This window comes from Camellia sinensis, chromosome 3 (assembly GCF_055761805.1).
Source record: "Camellia sinensis isolate YWXY chromosome 3, ASM5576180v1, whole genome shotgun sequence".
In the NCBI taxonomy this organism is placed as follows: Eukaryota; Viridiplantae; Streptophyta; class Magnoliopsida; order Ericales; family Theaceae; genus Camellia; species Camellia sinensis.
The window spans coordinates 190,404,077-190,424,046 of NC_138963.1; positions in this window are offsets into that span (position 1 = coordinate 190,404,077).

Below are 19,970 nucleotides of genomic sequence, written 5' to 3' on the forward strand. Positions count from 1 at the left end.
CACCAGCCAGTGGCCTCTGGCCATGGCCGGTGATGTGTGGGGATGCCTCACAAGGCATTCCCTGCCCCTCCAAGGCAAAACACAAGTGTTTGGTGCAAAACTAGACACTAAACAGTCGAGTTCGGAGATCCTGAGGCAAGGCGCGTAGCCGAGACCTCCGGGAACTCCAAACGAACACAAACATGGATGATCACCGGGTGTTCAAACGGTGACGTCCAAGTCTTGAGGACGGTCAAAAATGGGGTGTCTACAAATACATGAAGCATATGGTAAATACAACCCAAAAAAGTCCTAGAGCATGTCAAAATGATGCTAAAACATGTTTGGAACGAAGCCAAAATAAGCTAGCATGGTGAGCATGAAGCATGAAATATGCAAGGTCAAAAGGGAGGATTACACTACACCTATTAAGACCAAGTATGAGATGGGTTTACCAACAAAAATCAGAGTTATATCATGGCAAAATAACCCCAAAAACATACCGAAATGATAGCTCGCAAGCTTAGGCATGAAGGCATACACAATGACTTATGTTTAGGGCATAAAGGACCAACTCTCCAACACATTGCAAGAGTTTAAGATATGAATGCATGGCAATGAAAGATGCTCTGAAATCACATAACAAATGATGCCAAATCATGCAAATAGCCCAAGCAATACATGCTAGTGGCTTTGAAACTCAAAGCTAACAAGCTAGAATGCACTATGGCTATACAAACCATGGCATGCATGACCAAAACAACACAAATTAGAGCTTAAGCATGCTAAAACATGGACAAAAACTTCTTGGAGTTGAGCCAAAACATCCTAGAATGATGGTCTAAACACATGATGCATGTTAGGCTATTATGCAAGATTACACTACAAGTATGTAAAGCATGCAAGATGCTATCAAACCAACCTAAAACAGAGTTGAGGCATGCTAAAATAACACCAAATACTTGCTGAAATGGAACTAATACATGCTAGACAAACATGCTACTTTGATGAGCCATCTATGCAAGCATGCAAGACACAAGGAGAGGGGATGACCCTCTCCTATTTGGGACCTCAAAACACCATTTCCACCACTAAAATTCCTCTGGAATTCAGTGGTAGAAAGGTTATATAAAGGCTAAAACAAAAGCCTAAAGGGATGGCCCAAAACAAGGCAAAATAAGGCCCTAGAGTGGGTAGACCACCCCCAACACCAACAAGACCTTAAACAAACATACTAAGGACTAAAAATCAAAACTTTTTGCAGTAGAAAGTCAAGCCAAAATAAGCATGCAAATAGGTCCAAAAGCCTAAACAAGAACAAGGGTTTTAAGGGTTAGTAACTCACCCTTGTAGAACCACTTCAAGGCTGCAACTCCAGCAAACTCTTTGAGCTCAAACATGTCCAAAAACTCCAAAATCAATCTCAAAGTGCCTCAGCAACAAGAGTATGGTGTTTGAGTGCGTGTTTGTGTGCAATAGTATGATGAAAATACACTTTTGAGCACAAACAAGTGCAAATATATATATATATATAGAGAGAGAGAGGAAATATATATAAGGAGAGATATATATCTTGTATATCAATTTTCAGAACCTCTAGAAAGGGAGAGAGGCCTCCCTTCCTATAGAAAAGCAAGCCCTAAGCTTGTTGAGCAAGCTTGGAGCTTGTTAAAATCCATCCATACACGTGTATGGAGGATACACCAAGTGACCAATAGCTGGCACCAGCTGGAAGAAAAATATCTGCAAAAGCAAAAAAAGGGGTCTCTGCCAAAAAAATGGCGACCGACCAAAAAGAGTGCCGACTGGCCAACACTGATGGCCGATGACAAGAAAACAAGGCCGATGGGCACAAGGCCTGGCCGATGGGTTGTAGAGATGGCCAACAAGCCACCCTCTTCCCTCAGAAACAAAACCACAGGTCCTTGGTCCACAACCAAGCACAAAACAGACAAGTTGAGAGGCTCCAAGGCAAGGCGCGCGGCTGAGACCTTCAGAAACTCAAAACGAACCCGAGCATGGATGATCATCGAGTGTTCAAACGATGACGTCCAAGTCTTAAGGACGGTCAAAAATGGGGTGTCTACACACTCTCTTCAGGACCAACTCTCCTGGTATGCAGCGGCGCAGTTGAACACGCTGATTATATGACTTAGCAAGCTGCGGCTGGTACCGTGCCATGGATGCAAGGGCGCGGTCTCTCTACTCTTCAATCAGAATCAAGTCCAAGGCCAACATCATGCCGATTCGGCCCAAATCAAAAACTGTTGATTTCAAAGTTGGGAAACCGATCTCCAAGGGGATGATTGTCTGTGTTCCGAAGCACAAAGTGAATGGTGTTTCCCCGGTGGACCGTCTCGGTGTTGTACGATGAGCCCATAATACACTCGGCAGTTCTTCAACCCATCGGCCTTTCGCCTTCTCCAGCCTCTTTTTGATGCCATCTAAAATGGTTTTATTGGAAGCTTCAGCTTGGCCATTACTCTGTGGATAAGCCAGGGTGGAGAAGTAGGGCCAAATACCGTACTTGCTGCAAAGTTCCCGGTAGACTCCGCAATCAAACTGGGTGCCGTTGTCTGATATAAGTGCTCTGGGAATGTCGAACCGCGTTATGATATTTCTCCATTCAAAACGTTTTATGTCCGTATCTCGAATGTGCGTTAGTGCCTCCGCTTCTACCCATTTCGTGAAATAATCAGTCGTGACGATCAGAAATTGTTTGTTACCAGGAGCACGAGGCAGCAGTCCGACGATGTCAAGTCCCCATTGAGCGAACGACCAAGGGCTGGTTATGGAGCCTAACTCTTCAGCAGACAGGTGAATCAGAAGAGAGAACTTATGGCACTGTTCGCACTTTTTCACGTAACACTCAGCATCGGCTCTCATTGTCGGCCAGTAATACCCTTGTGTCACAGCTCGATGAGCCAAAGAGCGCCCGCCAGAATGTGCGCCACAACTGCCTTCATGTATTTCAATCAGAAGCTCTTCGACTTTGTCCAGATGCATGCATTCCAGATATGGACCAGAAGGGGATTTTTTATAAAGCTTTCCTTACGGATCCAAGTAGTATTGCAGGGCATTGTTTCGCAACTTGTGCGCTTCTTTCTTGTCTGCTGGGAGCTGTTCGGAAGACAAGAATGCAGCAATGGGGTCCATCCAACTCGGTCCTGACTCTATGACATTGTCCTGGACTTCCTCCGAAGGACCAATGCTCGGCTCCAGGATGAAACCTACTTCGATGGTCCATTTAATCTCTAAGTTAATGGCGGAGGCTAGGCAAGCCGGGGCATCTGCATGTGTGTTCTGATCACGTGTTATTTGATTCAATTCATGATGGTCAAATTTTGCTAGCAAGGAGTTAGGCGTTTTCATGTAAGCCGCCATACGGTCATTTTTGGCTGCGTACTCCCCCTTTAGTTGATTGATCACCAGTTTCGAATCGCAAATTACAAACAAACGCCGAGCACCCAAAAGATGTGCATTCCGCAAACCGGTTAGAAGGGCTTCGTATTCGGCCTCGTTATTTGATGCTTGAAAGCCGAGTTTGACGACCTGCTCAATTATTGCGCCGTCAGGAGCCATGATTACTACTCTGGCTCCACTGCCCCGTTGATTGGATGACCAGTCACAATACAACTGCCAAATGTCCCCCACATAAATTCTCCAATTCGGCTTGGGTTGAGTTTGGTTAGTCTCAGCAACACCCCCCGTGAATTCGGCTACAAAATCAACAAGCACTTGCCCCTTGATTAAGGTTCTAGGCAGAAATTGAATATCGTACTGGCCGAGTTCGAGGGCACATTTCAAAATGCGCCCTGATGCTTCTGCACTATGTAGTACTGATCGAAGGGGGTAATCTGTTAGTACCCCGATTCTATGCCGCTGGAAGTAATGCATCAGTTTTCTTGTCACCATGACTAGGGCTAGGATGAGTTTTTCCAGTGGAAGGTAGCGGGTTTCGGCATCAACCATTGCCTTGCTCACATAATACACTGGTCGCTGCTCTCCAAGCTCTTCCTTCAACAATACAGCGTTGACAGCTCAGTCGGAGATGGCCAGATATAAAATGAGCAGGTCACCTGCCGATGGTGTCGTCAAAAGTGAAACAGATCGGAGATAAGCCTTCAGACCATTAAAAGCGACATCGCACTCGAAGGTCCCTGCCGTAGTGTCTGAAAGAATTGTCGACAGCAGTCCGTGGAACGACTGATGAACCTGTTGAGTGTGGCGGCCATCCCCATCAACTTCTGAACCTCCTTGACCGATCAAGGGGATCCGAGTTCCAGGATTGCGATGACTTGCCTCAGATTGGCTTTGATTCCTCGGTGGTTGACAATGTAACCCAAGAATTTGCCAGAGCTGATCCCAAAGGCACATTTGGAAGCGTTCAACTTCATTCTGTATTTGCGTAGAATGTCGAATGTCTCTTCTAAATCGGCTAGATGAGTTTTCTTTTGTTGGACGTGACCATCATATCGTCAATGTAAACTTCCATAGTGTGGCCGAGTTGCTCCTTGAACATGGTAGTGACTAACCTTTGGTAAGTTATCCCTGCATTTTTCAGCCCAAAAGGCACAACCTTATAGCAATAGGTTCCTCTTGAGGTGAGGAATGCAGTTTTGTCTTGGTCCTCCGGATGCGTGGCAATTTGATGGTAGCCTCTGTAGGCATCAAGGAAGCCCATACGCTGGTGATGTGCCGTAGGATCTACAAGTTGGTCAATTCTGGGTAGGGGAAAACAATCCTTGGGGCAAGCTTTGTTTAGGTCGGTGAAATCAACGCAGACATGCCAAGTCCTATTCTTTTTCTTCACAACCACGGTATTCGAGAGCCATGTGGTGTAGGTCACTTCCCTGATAGCTCCGGCGTCAAGCAACCAGTCAACCTCTTCAACAACGGTGACAGTGTGCTCTGTAGCTGACCGCCGGCTTTTCTGAATAATCAGCTTGCATTTAGGGTCAACATTTAAACGGTGCTGCGAAACAGATGGATCTACACCCAACATCTCATATGGAGTCCATGAAAATACATTAAGGTTGCCGAGCAGGAAGGAAATTAGCTGCTGCCTGTCGGCTTGATTCAAGGAGCCGCCAACCATGAAGAACATGTCTCAGTTTCCGTCAGTCTCAACTCGATCTAGGGCTTCTGTGGCCTTTTCACTTGGAAGCCACCCAACATCGTCGAGGATCTCTCGATCCGGCGCCTCAATAGAATTCACTTGCAACTCTTTTGGCGTCTTTCCAGCAAGGAGATAACATGCTTGTGCCGATTTCTTGGAGCCACGGATTTGCTCAATGCCGTGTTCTGTTGGGAAGCATAGCAGCTGATAATAGGTGCTTGGCACGGCCTACATAGTATGTAACCAAGTTCACCCCATGATGAAATTATACAGCGATGGCAGCTTGATGACCAAGAATTCCACATCCACTGTTCGGGAGCCCGCTTGAATGGGTAGTGTGATCTTCCCCAACAGGTATTCTGGATTTGCATTGAAGCCGAATAATGGGCAAGGAGCTAGAGAAAGATCTGATTTAGAGAAACTGAGTTTGGTGAATGTCTTGCAATACATAACTTTCGATATGCTCCCCAGATCAATGAGTACGTGCTCAAAGGTGAATCGGTTTACGCGTAACTCGATTACCAAGGGATCGATGTGGAGAAGTGTCACTCCGGCCAAATCTGAATCATCGAAAGCAATGCTCGTAGCGTCACGGGGCTGTTTAGTTGGAGTGAGTTGATTTTGAAGGTCGGGATTCAACTGAATTGTATGCACCGCGGATGACATTGGCAGGCTGTAAATCATGTGGATCACGCCGAGTGGAGGTGAATCCTATCATAAGGCTATTGCTTTGGTTGAGTTGCCTTTTCGGATGTACTGTTGTAGCCGACAGTCTTGTACCAATTCCTCCAGGTGATCCTTCAATGCATAACAACTCTCAGTATCGTGGCCGTGATCCTTGTGATACTCGCACCACCTATCCTGTATTCTCGTTTCAGGAGGTCCCACCATTTTGGACGACCATTTGAAGAACGAAAGGCGTTGGACTTTGGACATAACCACGTTGATCGACTCTGACAACTCTGTGTATTTCTTGTCTGTGTACCTTGTGCACCTGCCATCGACTTGCAGTTGTTTATTTGCTCGGTGGGGGCATTGGTCGCTTGATCGGCGAGAATCCTGTCTCTTGTCTCGTTTAGCCCGATGTCGTGGTTTAGGGCTCTGAGGTGGTACAGAATTTAACGGCTGAGCAATTTTAGAAGGGGTCGTCTTGTTGGCCACGTTTCCGGCTTTAACCCGCAAGGCGTCATCTTCCACTTTGCAGTATTCCTCAACTTTCTTCATCAACGCCCAAACTGTTTTGGGGGGTCTTCTAGTCAAGGAGCTGCAGAGAGCACTGTCAGGATGCAAACCCATTTTAAAGGCGGTGATGGCCACGGAGCCATTGCAAGCGTCATCAACAAGATTAAAGCACTCCCAATAGCGCGCCGAATACGCTCTTAGTGTTTCTCCTGGCTGGATCTGCGTTGCCCAGAGAGAGTCGGCTTGTTTCAGCTGCACCTTGTTGGTGATGAATCTTGCCCTGAAGGATTTTTGTAATTGATGGAAACTCTTAATCAACGCCGGCTCCAACTTATAATACCATCTGACTTCCAACGGTCCCAAATTGCTCAGAAATATTCTGCACATGAGAGCTTCGTCGTCTGCATGCAACATCATGGCTTGCTTATAGTGACAGATATGATCCGTGGGATCTGATTTCCCGTTGTACAAGGTGAACGATGGGGCTTTGAACTTCTTGGGTAGTACTGCCTTTGCGATCTGTCGCACAAAGGGATCGTGCTGGTCCTCTTCGTCTGAACCATTTCATCTTCACTTATGCCTTATACGTGGACTCTCTTCAGAGGAACTGGTAGTTTCGGGTTGTCCTTTCTTCTTGGGCTCCGGGGATAATGAGTCGGAGTCGCTGTCAGTGTCTTGTTGTCGGGCTCGAGGTCATCGACCACTTGCCCTCAGAGGTCATTCTGGATCTTGGCATACAGCTTGTTTGGACTTCTCCACTTCCAAGGCCAAATCCCGACGGAGACGTTAATTCTTAGCGATCATATTCTCCAACCTCTGTTCGTTTTGCTTTGCTTGTTCCATAATCGCTTGCATTGTCTCATGTGCTGAAGTCGAGGGTGAATCGAAGTTCAAGGCGCGTCTTGCGGCTACAGTCTCTAGTCCCAGCATGTTTGTTGGGGTGAGATCATTTCTCGGTGTAGTTTCATCAGCGATTATCGGAGGATCTTCCATTGCACCCGCTATGGATGTGGTTGAGTATTCCCACAGACGACGCCAATTGTGGGGAAGGTGGTTTGGAAATACTCTTTTGATCCACTGGGGCGCTCGAGATCCTCAGCTAACAACCTGAAAAGGAATAAACACTCCGTTCGGGAGTGCAGGGATTAGCACTCCGGCGGACAAGTCAGTCTCTACTCTCTAGATTACCTGTATTTTAAGTTAAGCATACTGATTCTCACATACCTCTTTCTGGCTGATGTTCTTCTATTTCTATCTTTTTTTTCTTGGGCCTCGGGGCTGGGCCCACTTTCGATTCGCCGTATAACTATTTACTTGGCTCCTTTTGCTGCAAACCACTTTCCACTCGGCCCCTTACTCAACCGACTATTTGGCCGAATAGGGTAGGATTTAAATGTGTAAGACGGGGCCGAATGCGATGTATATATTTCGACTCTCCAGGTCCAATTATTCGGCCTCTTTATGTCTTTCAATATTCGGCCCCCACAGTATTACTTAACCTAAAATGGTGCAGACATCACTATTTCATCATAGAAATGGGTAGGAGTTTGACTCCTCAATGATCCTTATGAGTCATACACAACTTGGTTGTCCCTTTGAACTTAGATCTTGGGATCTCCAGTCAACTAGGTTGGGTTGCCGTTATGGTAACTCTTATTTCATAGGCTTAAGTCCCACTCCCCTTGATGAATTTTCAACTAACTCTCTTGCTAACCCTTTGGCTAGTGGATCCACTATGTTGTCTTTAGACTTCACATATTCAATGGAAATAATTCCATTAGAGAGTAGTTGTCTCACGGTGTTATATCGACGACGAATGTGTCGTGACTTACCGTTATACATATGACTCTATGCTCTACATATTGTTGATTGACTATCACAATGTATTCATATAGCAGGCACTGGTTTTGGCGACATTAGAATATCTTCAAGGCAGTGATGAAGCCATTCTGCTTCTTCCCCAACTTTAACTAAAGCTATACATTCTGATTCCATAGTAGACCTAGCAATGCAAGTCTGTTTGGAAGATTTCCAAGATACAGTCGCACCACCAAGAGTAAAGACATATCCACTGGTGGATTTTGAGTCTCTAGTATTCGATATTCAGTTTGTATCATAGTATCCTTCAAGTACTGTTGGATGTCTAATATAATTTAACCCAATGTTATGAGTAAACAGGAGATATCTTAGAACCCTTATAATAGCTTCCCAGTGTTCTGCTCCTGGATTACTCATATATCTACTTAATTTACTTACTGCATAAGCTATATCCGGGTGAATGCAGTTCATCAAGTACATTAAGCTGCATACTCTTTTTGAGAAATACATTCTTGTACATTTTTAGAAAGAAACACATTAACATCTATATGTGTTCTAGCAAGATGATCATCACCTTTGCAGAATCTGTCAAGCATTTTCTCAATGTAATGTGATTGTAACAAAGCATATCCTTCTGATATTTTGGTAATTTTCATACCAAGAATTGCATCAGCAATCCTCATGTCTTTCATGTCAAAATGTTTATTCAACATTTTCTTGGTAGCTCTAATCATGTCATTAGTACTAATTATGATCATCCACAAAAAGACATATTACAACATAACCTTTGTTTATGTTTTTAATATAAACACATTTGTCACATTCATTACTTTTAAATCTATTTGATATCATTGCCTTGTCAAATTTCTCATTCCATTACTTTGGCATTTGTTTTAAACCATATAATGATTTAACTAATTTACACCATTTCTTTTCTTTTCCTAGAATAGAAAATCCTTCTGGTTGTTTCATGTAAATTTCTTCATTTAACTTACCATTTAAGAAAATTGTTTCCACATCCATTTGATCAATTTCTAGATTGTACAAAGATGCAATGGCAATTAACATTCTAATGGATGTTATTCTAGTAACTGGTGAGTATGTGACAAAATAATCAAGACCTTGTTTTTGTCTATATCCTTTGACCACAAGTCTTGCCTTGTATTTGTCAATTGATCCATTCGCTTTCATTTTTCTCTTAAAAGTCCACTTGTACCCAAGATGTTTACAACCTGGTGGCAAATCCACCAATTCTCAAGTGTGATTTTGCAAGATGGAGTCAACTAAACTATTTACAGACTCTTTCCATAAAGGAGCCTCAGGACTGGATATAACTTCTTTGAAAGTTAAAGGCTCATTTTCTAACAAAAAAGTTAGAAAATTTGGACCAAAAGATTTTGAGGTTCTAGCACGTTTACTACGCCCAGGTTCCTCTTCCTCATTTTGATTTTATCTCTTGCTCTTGTTCTTGATCGTGACTTGTAATGGCATTATAAGATCTTTTGTTAGTAGTAGCCTCTTGTCCAGTTTTATTCAGAAACACATGTTCAAAGAATGATGCATTTCGAGATTCTATACTAGTATTTACATGCATTTCGGAATGTTCTGACTTATGAATCAAAAACTGATATGCACAACTATTCTTGGCATAACCAATGAATATGCGCAATCAACAGTTTTAGGACCTATCTTAGTCTTTTAGGACTAGGAATATCCATTTTAGCCAAACACCCCCACACTTTTAAGTATTTGTAGGATGGTACTCTTCCATGCCACATTTCATAAGGTATTTGATTTGCTTTCTTTCGGGGTACTTTATTAAACATATAATTAGCAGAAAGTATTGTTCCCCCCCACAAGTTTTGAGGTAATTCAGAACTTATTAACATAACATTCATCATTTCTTTTAAAGTCCTATTTTTCCTTTTAGCAATTTCATTTTGTTGAGGTGAGTAAGGAGTGGTGGTTTGATGAATTATTCCATGTTCTTTACAAAACTTACCCAAAAATGATTCATATTCACCACTTCTATCACTTTTAAGTTTTGTAATTTTCTTACCAAGTTGATTTTCAACTTCATTATTATATTGAATGAAAATTTCCAAAGTTTCATCCTCAGTTCAAATTAAATAAATATAACTATATCTAGCATAGTCATCTATGAAAGTGATAAGATATTTTTTCTCACCTCTAGTTTGAATTGATTTAAAATCACAAATGTCACTATGAATTAATTCAAGTGGTTCTGCACTTCTTTCAATTGTATGAAAAGGAGTTTTGGTTAATTTTGTGTAGACACCCCATTTTTGACCGACCTTAAGACTCAGACGTCATCGTTTGAGCGCTCGATGATTGTGCATGTTTGTGCTCGTTTTGAGTTTCTGGAGCCTTCGGCTGAGCGCCTTGTCTCGGGACCTCTTAACGTCCTCCTCTTGGCCTGGTTTTTAGACCATGCCTTGCTGCCCTTCCCTCTCGTAGGCCACTTTTTGTACCCGTAGACTAGTTTTCGGGGCTTCCGGCTGAGCGCCTCGCCTTGCGAACTCTTGTCTTGCTTCCTTTTTGGTTTGTTTTTTAACCAAACCTTGTTATCCTTTGCCTGGAGGGTGGAACAGGGGTGTAGACTAGTTTCTCTCCCTGTAGACCACTTTTCTTTCCTACCAGCCACCTTTTGTGGTCGGCCAGCTAGGGTTGGTGGTCTGTGGACCACCTAAGGTGGTCGGTAGCTTACCACCACCTTCCACTCTCTGTGCAAACCCTCTCTCCCCCTTGCCGACCACTTTTCTTACCTGTAGACCACCTTTTATGGTTGGTCGACTAGTGGGAGTGGTCGGTTGACCACTTCAACTAGTCGGCAGCTTTCCTACATTTTCTGTAGATATTTTTGGGTCATGCATGTCTTGCTTTGAATAGACATAGTGCAATCTTGCTCACTAGCTTTGAGTTTCCAAGTCTCTAGCATGCTTTCCTTGAGTTGTTTGCATGCTTTAGCCTCATCTCTCACATGATTTCAGTGCATGAAGTGTGGCCATACTCTCTCATGCTTCATTTTTTCAATGTTTTTTGAGAGTTATGCTTTATGCCTTTACCATGAGCCTAACTTGTATGCATGGATGCCTAAGCTTTTGGGCTACCATCTCAGTGTGTTTTAGGTCTTATTTTTCCATAATACAACTCTATTTTTGGTTGGTTAGAGCATCTCTCATTTGCTTCTTACACTTGTAGTGTAACCATCCTCATTGGCTTTGCATGCATCATGCTTTATGCCTCTCATTCTAACATGTGTTAGCTATGTTCAAGCATGTTTTTGGCATTGTTTTGACCTGCCTTAGGACTATTTTGAGTCACCTTGGCCCTTTGGGGCTTGCTTGATATGTAATTTGTGCATTCATTGACATTGAATTGTGCAAACTTGGCTTCTCGGCCATTGTGTATTGCGATGCTCGATTGGTGGCCCAAGAGTCAAGTACCGCACTACGTTGAGCTTGAAAAATGATAGGGAGGGTGGTTATGCATACATGACTTGGAAATACACTGTTGTGCCCCTTCTTGTTCTCTATTGCAGCAAAACTGGAGTTTGGCAGAATTTCTGGTCGGCAGACCAGTAAAAGTGGCTGACCGACCACTTTTTCTGGTCTACAAGTGGTCTACAGCCTCCTTTTCTGGTCGGCAGTGCACCAGAAGGTCCCCATGTTGGAGCAGAAGCAATTTGGAAGTTTGTGCAGTGTTGTCAAATCAAATGCAAACAGAGGCAATTTCGGGCATAGTAATGGATTTCCGAGCGAGGCGATCGAGCATGCATGCACCTTCTACCTTCTTGAACAGAGCTGAGGCAGTCTCATTTATAGCTTTGCTTGTTGTCTAGTAACTTAATTAATGTGTTGATTAGTTAAAGTACTGTAATAACTAGTTGTAGCTAGTCATTCAATTTGTGTTGTGTAATAATTAGTCTAATTAGATTATTAGATTAGTTAAGTAGCATAGCTTAGAATAGCTTAGCTTTCATTCGGACCTTCCGTTGAGAGGGCGCAAATGTTGTAATAAGTGTGCGCGTGTGTGATGCATGTCTTCTAACCCCATTTCTTTCTCCCTTTTACTTATCAGTTTTTGATGGTTAGTTTTAGGGCATATTTCAATTAGCATCCTTATGCTTTGCATGCGTGCATCATTCATTCGTATTGCATGCACCGGGCTCGGCGCATCATTCAAACTGCATTGTATTTCAATATACTTTCTTGGATACATGTTTCAAAGCATGTTATCAAGTGTTGCATTCATATGCCATTTTAGATAGCCAAGCCTATTTTAGTTTCATTTTTGCACGTGTTGCATTAAGCATTATTGATATAGCTAGGATCATGCATTGATTACTAACTAGCTTTTGTTTTGGCTCAGAGTACACTGTGAGTGTTTACACTTTAGCATCCTTGCATGCGTGTAAGTGTTGCCATGTTTAGCATGTTTGCCATGAGGCTATGTGCTTAACTGCTATAACTGCTTGAATGCCTGTGGATGAAGGCTTCATTGCTTGAATTGGAACAATTCATCAAAATGTGCATTTTAAGCCCACTTTACGGAGTGGCAAAATCATGTTGTTTTCTAAGCCCACTTGAGGATGGCAAATCTGCGTCTTAGCCTATTTGTGAGTAACACTTTCAAACCATTTTCAAAAAATAAACATGAGATGCTTTGTTCCAAATCGAGCGATTTAGTCTATACTTGTATGTTGCGCGCATCACATAGTAATTCTAGGTTAATAATCGAAGTAAGAACACATGTGTTTTCAAAAACAACATATCCTGTTAGTAGAGGCCGATCCTTTGATCGGGCGAGCGGGAGTGCTCATTTCAGGACCTTCCCTTCTCGTACCCAAGTTCCCGAGCCAAGGCAACTTTGGTGATGACGGACACGTGGCCTTAGGCACGAGTCATGGTTTCCTAAATTTCCCAAAACAAAATATTTAGGTTGCGACTCTGAAATCTGGCAAAGTAGTCCATGTTTGGCGCTTTTTGATTAAAATTGATTTTCCAAAACCAATTGCCGGATTTGGACTCTTTGGTGATTTATCAGTCTTACATTGCACTTTGTGAGATTAGATTCAGAACCGTGACAAGAGTCTGAACTGTAGTAGCTAGAACTACAATTCGCACCCTCACGCGTAGAGTGGAGTTCGGGCGGTCTACAGTTTCTAGCGACTCTGCTGGGGATTTAGAGAACTTGACTCGAACTCATGATATGGTGTTTTGTTTACACTTATATATTTCTTTGCATTGCATTTGCATAGGTGCGCCTAAGTCACAGCGTCTTCCATCTGCTATTCCTGAACGGTTTGCCAGAAGCTTGCTTGGAAAAGCGTGCCATAAGGCTGACCGATTACGGGCTCGGCCACGATGGGAACACAAATCTCGATTTTCATCGAGGCACCCTTTTTGACCATTCAACCTAGTTGCATATCAAAAACCATAGTGACCATTCCAAACTAGGACATGTTGCTTACCCGATTGTAGGTTGTTTGAAACCGTTGTGTGCGTAGTGAAACCCTAGTTCCTGACGAAATTAGGACAGGGAAACCTTGCCCCATCATAGGGGTGTTTTGACTCTTACTTGCTTGATATGTGCTGTCAGAGTGTGTCTCTACAGGTTGTATGTATCAGTTTGCAAGTCTGGGTATCAGGCCTGTGGGCATCAGTATTTCGAGGAATCAATTTTACCTGAGGGTATTAGATTTAGGGCAATGATTTGGGAACTGTGATCAGCATTGAGAACAGTGTGTTCAGCTTACAAATGCCAACTGTGTGTTGTCTTTATTTTAAGCCGAAATGCTATTCGTTTTTCTGCTTGTTGTTTCCTTATTTTGTTTTATTTATCTTTTTGCAAGGTAGTATAGCACAATTGCTTCTGAAAAGGAAGATACCCCCTGAGCACTCTGGACTAGAGGTTGAAGACTTCATTGATCCGAGGATCTAGTTGACGGACAAGCAATGTTCCTTTCATTATCCCCGGTTACTAGACGAAGGTCAGTTAGGCGCAGTTCATCAGTACAGTGGTTACCAGATCAGCGGTCCTTATCCACCCCACCAGTGAGTATTCGGGCTGAGGCTTTCATTTCTACCGCAGAGAGAGATATACCTGTTGTTCAGTTAGATAAGCACCTTATGGCCAGTATGGAGGACATGATGCATCAGCTCCAAGAGACTATGCAAGCCATGTAGTGGGATGCTGCCCGCCAAGCAGAGTTTGCCTTGCATTAGGTAGAGGTTGTGGCTTAACAGACAAAGTTGATTGCCAGACTTCAGCAACAACAGCAACCGCAACAAGTTGGAGCATCTACTTCGCATCCACCCCCACCCCCACCTAGAGTTCCAATACTCGGGGATACTGCAAACATCCAGGAAAATACGGACATCCCAACAGGGCCAATTCCACCCCCAATCCTACCTCAGTTGTCCAAAGCACTGGCTGATCTAGTGGACACACCGTTTGAGTTCGAGGTGGATCCAACAGTGCTGAAAGTGAGCAAGTTAGAAAAGCTGTTCAGAAAAGCTCAAGGCGTTAATTCCATTCTGGACATGGAGGATGGATACACCGACTCAGCAGTGACATTGTCGGACCGGTTCAAGATGCCACATATAGACCATTTTGACAGTTATGGGGATCCCATGGTACACCTGCGGTTGTTCTCAGATATCCTAAGGCCAATGGGCCTCTCCAAACTGCAAAAGCTTTCCCTCTTCGGCTGGACCCTGTTGGAGTCGCGGCCATCTGGTATGCGAAGTTGGAAGATTCTATCAAGAGAAGTTGGAAAGAAATGGCTGAGGCCTTTATAGCTCAATACTCCTACAACTCGCAAATCGAGATCACAACTCGTGATCATGAGACAACTAGACAGGAGCCGAAAGAGGGCTTCTCAGACTTTGTAACCCGTTGAAGGGCCAAAGCTTCTATGATGACCATTAGGCTGGTCGATAAGGATCAGATACAGATGGTTGTGCGCAACCTCCAACCCAAGCTGATGCAAAAAATGATCGTCTTACCCCTTCCCACCTTTGCGGATTTACACGAGATTGGGGTACAGATTAAGGACGCCATGAAACAGGGTCTGATTGACTACGACAGGGAACAGTCCAAGAGGGCATTTACACGCAGTTCGAATGCAGGCACGAGTAGTGCTGCAGCTGCTAGAACTTCCGACGTGGGCATGGTCACCACCACCACTCCAAAAACACTTACAGCTACACCCTTCACCTGTGCGTCCGAAACCAGCTCACAAATAGCAAGATATCCACCCCAAGGCTAGAGAACCTTTACTTCACTGTACATGTCTCTGTCAACGGCCCTTAGGGTCCTGATCAAAAAGGGATATCTGAAGTCCCTGGAGCTGCGGCCGTTACCAGACAAACTTCATTCCTCCCATAACCCGGCTAAATACTGTACCTTTCACCAGCAGCATGGTCATGACACTGATCAGTGCTATAGACTGCATCATGAGATCCAGGATCTTATTAACAATAAGGTGATTGCGTCTCCAGAGAAGCCGAATGTCACCACCAACCCACTCCCACCACATAACCAAGCTCCACCACCCAAACACATCAACTTGATCCAACCCGCGACCATTCCATATGACCCAACCATATACACCACACCCTCCCACCTACCCAAGCCTGAGGTGTTCATCCCCGATAGCACGAACTTGTGCATGTTGAGCATCTCCCAAACCCAACCTGAACCGGTGATGGTGACTGTCGAAGATAGAACTGGGATGACTTTGGAGGCAAATGGGAATGTTGATTCAAAGCCTGAGGGGTCTGGGAGCTTTACATATAACCCGAGTGGTTATATCACATCAACAGACAAGGCTAAGCCGAGGGTAGAGTTGCCGGTTAAGGAAGAGATCAGTGTGGTTCGGGAAGATGGACCGAGTCAGGGGCTAGATGGCCTAGCAAAGCTAGAAAAGGACATTGCAAATCTGCAGTTCTTTGAAGAGCAGGACTCAGGGGATGTGAACATCAACTGGTTCGATTTGGATAGATCGGCAGAGAATACGGGGTGGCTCAGTGACCAGCCAGATGTTGTTAAAGAATCTCAGCCAGAACAGGGACCATCAGGAATGAGAACATCAGTAGTGGCCGGAATGGCCGAGGAACATGGAGCATCGCCGGAGAGCACCGGTGCAAGGAATTTTGCTCGGGATCCGAGTAGTTTGAGTACAGTAGACACTGAACGGGAGGCGGCAATGAAGCGGCTTGAGCAGGAAAAGATCGAGGATCTTGAGAGGACTAGGAAGGCCAAAGCCCCTGCGGGGACGGAATGTGCTGTGAGCACATAAACAATTGTAATGGAATCGGACTGCTGTCTGTCGGTTGCCGACGGGATGTGGTGGGAAGACGACGACTTACGTCTTACCCACACTAACAAGGATTGGGGGTAGAACCCACCAGATGACACCTGGTATGTTGAGGAGGTTGACCATATGACCAGGAGTGGGCAGTATTTCAAACCCCCACACTTGGATCAGCCAGAGGCGTCCAGGAAGGACAAAGAAGCGGAGAGGCAGAAAGAAAAGCTACTAGAGGAGGACGTTGTACTGAAGCAGCTTAAGAAAATCCAAGCAGACATCTCCATCTGAGGACTACTTATGGCTCAAGGGTTCACAGACAAGCTGTCCTTTCTGCCACGGATAGGACCAAGCTTTCAATCGATACAACTCCGGAGCAGTTGGTAGGGTTGGTTTTCCCAGAAGGAGCTTCCCCGACATTGACCTTCACCGACAAGGAATTGCCGCCTAAGGGTTCAGATCATAACAAACCCCCTCTATATCTCTGTCGAGCGTAGAGAGAAATGGATACCGGTGGTCCTTGTTGACACATGATCTGCTATCAATGTGTGTCCATCGAGAACGGCATATGTTATCGGGTTAAAGCCCGCGGATTTCGTGCCTACTGCCCAGGTGATACGGGCCTATGATAATACCAGCCGAGAGGTGATGGGGACCATACGGATTAAGACTAAGGTTGGTCCGGGGCAACAGGACATTGAGTTTCATGTCTTGGATGTTTCCGCAACCTTCAATCTACTACTTGGGCGACCGTGGTAGCACCAGGTGAAAGCCGTCTCTTCCACCTTACACCAAATGCTGAAGTACCCCCACAGGAAGCGGATGGCAATCGTTTTTGGAAATTCTTCAATATATCCACCGCCAGAGGTTTCTACACCAGTTCTGGAGATTGAGCATGGCACGGAGGATGTATTTCTGTCAGGATTCACCCTAGTTGAGGCCCGGGTTCTACAGAATATGCTAGCTATTGATAAGGGGCTATACGTCAGTGCACATTCTGTCTACCTTATGAACAAGCTTCAGCACATCCCCGAGATAGGATTAGGGCGAAGTGGCCAGAAGGACGTTGCAGCATCGGCTGAAGTGCCACACAACCCATATACCTTTGGTCTAGGTTATCTGCCTACCAAAGAGGATTGGGTGAGGAAAGGAAAAGAGATGGCTGGATAAGCCAGTGCAAAGCAAGCCGAGAAGCATTATGAGTTGGTGCACCGACCTATCCAGGGGACCCTGAACGGACGCTTTGTCCGGGAGGGAAAGGACTTCCCGTTTTGCAGCTTTTTGGAGCCATGGCTAAATGCAGAGAGACGGCACTTGCCGGGATTTGAGATTTTCTTTGACTTGCAATTGTCAGGGGATGAAGTTGTCGAAGAGTAGAAAGACCCACTAGCTGAGGCTGAGCAGTGCAAGGAAGAGGATTCCGAGAGCACAGAAATTAAGATGGGGGTAGCACTGGCTAGTCTCCTCTCAGATCCGCAGATCATACCGGAGTGCTTGGGGGATAACTTCTCAGTTTCCATGATCGAGGATGAAACGGCTGTGGGCCCATCTTCAGGCATTCTTGATACATCCATCGCACACTCCCTCGTCTGGCAATACGAGGAGGGCTTTTTATCGAGCAATTTCAGGTTAGGTCGTGAGCCAGAATCTGATTCCACTAAGTTTGTGGAGTCAGAATCAAGTTCCAGCTCGTCTGAGTTTGAGTTCGATATTCTTGGGGGTGATAACCTGGATGCCACTGTCCGGTCCAGGTCATTTTTTCTTTTTCTTTTGAGTCTGTTGTAATAGAGGAATCAGGCAGACTGAATGTTATTAATGAGAATGGTACGGCTATGGCTTCCAAGTACTTTTCTGTGCCTTTAATTTATTATATTAATCAACACTTTCAAAATTTTGAGAAAAACGACGAGGAAGAAATTCCTCCGGTTTTACAACATTTGATTGATTAAGAGCAGGAGAGGTTTGTAAAACCTTTGGTTGATGAAATCACCACAATTAATGTTGGTACTGGGAAGGACCCGCGGCTGCTCCAAATCGGGTCCACGTTGTCTTCGGAGGAGCGCGAGCGCTTAGTCACTTTATTAAAAGATTTCAAAGATGTTTTCACGTGGTCCTACGAAAACATGCCTGGAATCGATCTTGAGATTGTACAGCACCGGATCCCTCTTGACCCCAAGGCCCGACCTGTTAAGTCAAAGCTCCGAAGGATTCGCCTGGACTGGGCTTTGAAGATCAAAGAAGAGGTCACCAAACAAATTGACACAGGGTTCCTGTTGGTATCTGAATACCCTACTTGGTTGGCCAATATAGTTTCGGTGCCGAAGAAGGACAGCAGAATTCGGGTGTGTGTGGACTTTAGGGATTTGAACAAAGCCAGTTCGATGGACGACTTTCCTTTGCTGCATATCAACGAATTAGTGGACTTCACTGCTGGGCACGCGCTTCTCTCGTTCATGGATGGGTTTTCAGGCTACATTCAGATTTTGATGGCACCCGAAGATAGGGAGAAAACTGCTTTCACCACCCCGTGGGGAACCTATTGTTATAGGGTGATGCTGTTTAGGTTGAAGAACGCTGGGGCTACGATCAACGGGTTGCGACCACGATTTTGCATGATATGATCCATAAAGAGGTTGAGGTGTACGTGGACGACATGATTGTCAACTCCAAGGAAAGAGAGGGCCACTACACTACCTTGTAGAAATTCTTCCAACGGATCAGAGAGTATCGGTTGCGGCTGAATCCTTAGAAATTTACATTTGGTGTTACAGCAAGGAAAATAATAGGGGTTCTTAATCACACAAAGGGGTATCGAGGTTGATCCTTCTAAAATCAAGACCATCTTAGAAATGCCACCACCGAGGACTAAAAAGGAGGTGCGAGGCTTTCTGGGTAAAGTGCAATTCATAAGACGGTTTATTGCAAAATTAATCTTGACTTGTGAACCACTGTTTGGTCTCCTGAAGAAAGGAAAGAAGTTCCAATGGGACGGCCGATGCCAGGTTGCTTTCGAGCAGATCAAGCAATATCTACAAAATCCACCTGTGTTGTCACCGCCTAAGCCGGGGAAACCGTTGATTCTGAACCTATTAGTGACCGAAACAACGATGGGCTGCATGTTTGCGCTGGAGTCTGAGGACAAAGTGGAGAAGGCTATCTATTACCTGAGTAAGAAAATGCTGGATTACAAAACCTGCTACGCTCTGTTGGAGAAGGCTTGTCTGGCCTTGGTATGGGCTACCAGGAAGTTGAGGCACTACCTGTTAGCTCACTCTGTAATACTGGTTTTGAGATTAGATCCCATCAAATATCTCTTTGAGAAACCAGCACTTACGGGTAGACTGGCCCGTTGGTTGCTTTTGCTTTCTGAATTTGATCTGAAATACATGACGCGCAAGTCAGTGAAAGGGAGAGCGGTGAAGTTCTTAGCCGACCACCCAGTTGAAGGGGATGAAGCAGTTGAGTATCTGTTCCCAGATGAGGCCATTCTGCATGTCGAAGAAGAGACTTGGACAATGTATTTTCACGGAGCGTCAA